Here is a 5,595-nt window from a genome sequence, read left to right as displayed (position 1 = left end):
CCCACCCACGTGGCTCGTCTCGAATTTCCTCGTGAGACCGGCCTCATCCTGAGGTGCGCCGGGAAGGCCGGGAACCCCTTCCAGACCACGCAGGGGAATCGCCTCTCCTGTCGCGATCAGGAGGGGAGAAGGGGCTCAGAGGAAGCGGTGCCGGGACCCTCGGTGTTCCCCTCGGGGGAACCCGGCGTGTCGGGGGACTTTTGGGGGTCGCAGGAAGGCTGTCAGGGACCGTCTCGCCCTTCAGGGCGGAACAGGGGACTTCCCTTGAGACGCCGTCTCGGGCAAGGGCCTCATCTTGCCAAGCGGTGGGAACCACGTGGTTTTTCTCGAGTTGCGGCGGCATTCTCGAGTTACGACGGGGATCTCAGCCTTCCCCTTGGGTTGGCCCTGGGAAGCCCAATCTTCCCCTCGGGTTGCGAGGGAAAGCTGGGGGTGGCGCTCGAGTCACTGCAGGGCCTAAGAGACCTCACCTAAGCGTGTGTCCGGGACCTAATTTTCCTCTCCAGGGAAGGCAGGGATCTCGGGGTTGCATTCCAGGCTCCCCCGGGGAGTCAGGCCTCGTCTCGAGGGGAAGCCAAGGACTCCGCTCTCCTCTCGAGTCGCGACGCGGGTCTCTTGGAGCCCCCTGAGCGGCCTCAAGGGAGTCCAGCCTCCTCTTCCGTTTGGAGAGAGGACCCGGGATTGCTCTCCAGGCCATGCAGGGAAAGAAGGCCCTCAGCTCGCGAGGACGGGGGCGTCTCAGGGGTTTCCTCGAGCTGCGGCGCCCGTGGGGGTTTTCTCCCGAGGCACGACGAGGATCTCAGGGAGCCTCTCGTGCGGCGCCAGGGAAGTCAGGTCTCCATGCGCGTGGCGAGGGGGAGCGCGTCCTGGCTCTCGAGTCACGGGAGGGGACTAGGGCCTCGAGACGCGTTGAAGAAGGACTCTCGAGGTCTTTGTCGGGGGGCGGCGGGAAACCCTCGTGTCCCTCGCCTTCTGCCGGGGACCTTAGGGAGCTTCCCAGGGTGCCTCTGAGAGGCGAGGGATCCTGTGGAGGTGGCGGGGCCCCTCGGGACTCCGCTGGGTCTGGCGCAACGGAAGAGGGCCTCACCTCGAGGGGAGGCAGGCACCTCAGGCTTCCTCTGCGTTTCGGACTCCGACCGCAGGGTCCCTGCAGAGTTGGGACAGGAGAGTCAGGCCTCGTCTTGTCTGAGGAAGGGAACCCCGCTGGCCTCTCGAGTTGCTCAGGGGGTCTCAGGCCCCTCGTCGAGCTGTGTGTGGAACCCGCGGGTCTTTGCGGACGATGCACGGGGGTGGCAGTGCCCCTTCGTGTTGTGCCTTCACCCACAGGGTTGCCTTCGAAGAGGGGTCCGGGCCTCGGGTCCTTCTCAAGAGCGGACCGGGGAATCGGGGGCGTTCGGCCTGTGGCCCCACCCACGTGGCTCGTCTCGAATTTCCTCGTGAGACCGGCCTCATCCTGAGGTGCGCCGGGAAGGCCGGGAACCCCTTCCAGACCACGCAGGGGAATCGCCTCTCCTGTCGCGATCAGGAGGGGAGAAGGGGCTCAGAGGAAGCGGTGCCGGGACCCTCGGTGTTCCCCTCGGGGGAACCCGGCGTGTCGGGGGACTTTTGGGGGTCGCAGGAAGGCTGTCAGGGACCGTCTCGCCCTTCAGGGCGGAACAGGGGACTTCCCTTGAGACGCCGTCGCGGGCAAGGGCCTCATCTTGCCAAGCGGTGGGAACCACGTGGTTTTTCTCGAGTTGCGGCGGCATTCTCGAGTTACGACGGGGATCTCAGCCTTCCCCTTGGGTTGGCCCTGGGAAGCCCAATCTTCCCCTCGGGTTGCGAGGGAACGCTGGGGGTGGCGCTCGAGTCACTGCAGGGCCTAAGAGACCTCACCTAAGCGTGTGTCCGGGACCTAATTTTCCTCTCCAGGGAAGGCAGGGATCTCGGGGTTGCATTCCAGGCTCCCCCGGGGAGTCAGGCCTCGTCTCGAGGGGAAGCCAAGGACTCCGCTCTCCTCTCGAGTCGCGACGCGGGTCTCTTGGAGCCCCCTGAGCGGCCTCAAGGGAGTCCAGCCTCCTCTTCCGTTTGGAGAGAGGACCCGGGATTGCTCTCCAGGCCATGCAGGAAAAGAAGGCCCTCAGCTCGCGAGGACGGGGGCGTCTCAGGGGTTTCCTCGAGCTGCGGCGCCCGTGGGGGTTTTCTCCCGAGGCACGACGAGGATCTCAGGGAGCCTCTCGTGCGGCGCCAGGGAAGTCAGGTCTCCATGCGCGTGGCGAGGGGGAGCGCGTCCTGGCTCTCGAGTCACGGGAGGGGACTAGGGCCTCGAGACGCGTTGAAGAAGGACTCTCGAGGTCTTTGTCGGGGGGCGGCGGGAAACCCTCGTGTCCCTCGCCTTCTGCCGGGGACCTTAGGGAGCTTCCCAGGGTGCCTCTGAGAGGCGAGGGATCCTGTGGAGGTGGCGGGGCCCCTCGGGACTCCGCTGGGTCTGGCGCAACGGAAGAGGGCCTCACCTCGAGGGGAGGCAGGCACCTCAGGCTTCCTCTGCGTTTCGGACTCCGACCGCAGGGTCCCTGCAGAGTTGGGACAGGAGAGTCAGGCCTCGTCTTGTCTGAGGAAGGGAACCCCGCTGGCCTCTCGAGTTGCTCAGGGGGTCTCAGGCCCCTCGTCGAGCTGTGTGTGGAACCCGCGGGTCTTTGCGGACGATGCACGGGGGTGGCAGTGCCCCTTCGTGTTGTGCCTTCACCCACAGGGTTGCCTTCGAAGAGGGGTCCGGGCCTCGGGTCCTTCTCAAGAGCGGACCGGGGAATCGGGGGCGTTCGGCCTGTGGCCCCACCCACGTGGCTCGTCTCGAATTTCCTCGTGAGACCGGCCTCATCCTGAGGTGCGCCGGGAAGGCCGGGAACCCCTTCCAGACCACGCAGGGGAATCGCCTCTCCTGTCGCGATCAGGAGGGGAGAAGGGGCTCAGAGGAAGCGGTGCCGGGACCCTCGGTGTTCCCCTCGGGGGAACCCGGCGTGTCGGGGGACTTTTGGGGGTCGCAGGAAGGCCGTCAGGGACCGTCTCGCCCTTCAGGGCGGAACAGGGGACTTCCCTTGAGACGCCGTCGCGGGCAAGGGCCTCATCTTGCCAAGCGGTGGGAACCACGTGGTTTTTCTCGAGTTGCGGCGGCATTCTCGAGTTACGACGGGGATCTCAGCCTTCCCCTTGGGTTGGCCCTGGGAAGCCCAATCTTCCCCTCGGGTTGCGAGGGAACGCTGGGGGTGGCGCTCGAGTCACTGCAGGGCCTAAGAGACCTCACCTAAGCGTGTGTCCGGGACCTAATTTCCTCTCCAGGGAAGGCAGGGATCTCGGGGTTGCATTCCAGGCTCCCCCGGGGAGTCAGGCCTCGTCTCGAGGGGAAGCCAAGGACTCCGCTCTCCTCTCGAGTCGCGACGCGGGTCTCTTGGAGCCCCCTGAGCGGCCTCAAGGGAGTCCAGCCTCCTCTTCCGTTTGGAGAGAGGACCCGGGATTGCTCTCCAGGCCATGCAGGAAAAGAAGGCCCTCAGCTCGCGAGGACGGGGGCGTCTCAGGGGTTTCCTCGAGCTGCGGCGCCCGTGGGGGTTTTCTCCCGAGGCACGACGAGGATCTCAGGGAGCCTCTCGTGCGGCGCCAGGGAAGTCAGGTCTCCATGCGCGTGGCGAGGGGGAGCGCGTCCTGGCTCTCGAGTCACGGGAGGGGACTAGGGCCTCGAGACGCGTTGAAGAAGGACTCTCGAGGTCTTTGTCGGGGGGCGGCGGGAAACCCTCGTGTCCCTCGCCTTCTGCCGGGGACCTTAGGGAACTTCCCAGGGTGCCTCTGAGAGGCGAGGATCCTGTGGAGGTGGCGGGGCCCCTCGGGACTCCGCTGGGTCTGGCGCAACGGAAGAGGGCCTCACCTCGAGGGGAGGCAGGCACCTCAGGCTTCCTCTGCGTTTCGGACTCCGACCACAGGGTCCCTGCAGAGTTGGGACAGGAGAGTCAGGCCTCGTCTTGTCTGAGGAAGGGAAGCCCGCTGGCCTCTCGAGTTGCTCAGGGGGTCTCAGGCCCCTCGTCGAGCTGTGTGTGGAACCCGCGGGTCTTTGCGGACGATGCACGGGGGTGGCAGTGCCCCTTCGTGTTGTGCCTTCACCCACAGGGTTGCCTTCGAAGAGGGGTCCGGGCCTCGGGTCCTTCTCAAGAGCGGACCGGGGAATCGGGGGCGTTCGGCCTGTGGCCCCACCCACGTGGCTCGTCTCGAATTTCCTCGTGAGACCGGCCTCATCCTGAGGTGCGCCGGGAAGGCCGGGAACCCCTTCCAGACCACGCAGGGGAATCGCCTCTCCTGTCGCGATCAGGAGGGGAGAAGGGGCTCAGAGGAAGCGGTGCCGGGACCCTCGGTGTTCCCCTCGGGGAACCCGGCGTGTCGGGGGACTTTTGGGGGTCGCAGGAAGGCTGTCAGGGACCGTCTCGCCCTTCAGGGCGGAACAGGGGACTTCCCTTGAGACGCCGTCGCGGGCAAGGGCCTCATCTTGCCAAGCGGTGGGAACCACGTGGTTTTTCTCGAGTTGCGGCGGCATTCTCGACTTACGACGGGGATCTCAGCCTTCCCCTTGGGTTGGCCCTGGGAAGCCCAATCTTCCCCTCGGGTTGCGAGGGAAAGCTGGGGGTGGCGCTCGAGTCACTGCAGGGCCTAAGAGACCTCACCTAAGCGTGTGTCCGGGACCTAATTTTCCTCTCCAGGGAAGGCAGGGATCTCGGGGTTGCATTCCAGGCTCCCCCGGGGAGTCAGGCCTCGTCTCGAGGGGAAGCCAAGGACTCCGCTCTCCTCTCGAGTCGCGACGCGGGTCTCTTGGAGCCCCCTGAGCGGCCTCAAGGGAGTCCAGCCTCCTCTTCCGTTTGGAGAGAGGACCCGGGATTGCTCTCCAGGCCATGCAGGGAAAGAAGGCCCTCAGCTCGCGAGGACGGGGGCGTCTCAGGGGTTTCCTCGAGCTGCGGCGCCCGTGGGGGTTTTCTCCCGAGGCACGACGAGGATCTCAGGGAGCCTCTCGTGCGGCGCCAGGGAAGTCAGGTCTCCATGCGCGTGGCGAGGGGGAGCGCGTCCTGGCTCTCGAGTCACGGGAGGGGGACTAGGGCCTCGAGACGCGTTGAAGAAGGACTCTCGAGGTCTTTGTCGGGGGCGGCGGGAAACCCTCGTGTCCCTCGCCTTCTGCCGGGGACCTTAGGGAACTTCCCAGGGTGCCTCTGAGAGGCGAGGGATCCTGTGGAGGTGGCGGGGCCCCTCGGGACTCCGCTGGGTCTGGCGCAACGGAAGAGGGCCTCACCTCGAGGGGAGGCAGGCACCTCAGGCTTCCTCTGCGTTTCGGACTCCGACCGCAGGGTCCCTGCAGAGTTGGGACAGGAGAGTCAGGCCTCGTCTTGTCTGAGGAAGGGAACCCCGCTGGCCTCTCGAGTTGCTCAGGGGGGTCTCAGGCCCCTCGTCGAGCTGTGTGTGGAACCCGCGGGTCTTTGCGGACGATGCACGGGGGTGGCAGTGCCCCTTCGTGTTGTGCCTTCAGCCACAGGGTTGCCTTCGAAGAGGGGTCCGGGCCTCGGGTCCTTCTCAAGAGCGGACCGGGGA

Source organism: Bubalus kerabau, unplaced genomic scaffold, assembly GCF_029407905.1.
Source record: "Bubalus kerabau isolate K-KA32 ecotype Philippines breed swamp buffalo unplaced genomic scaffold, PCC_UOA_SB_1v2 scaffold_100, whole genome shotgun sequence".
Taxonomy (NCBI): Eukaryota; Metazoa; Chordata; class Mammalia; order Artiodactyla; family Bovidae; genus Bubalus; species Bubalus kerabau.
This window is presented reverse-complemented; position numbering follows the sequence as displayed.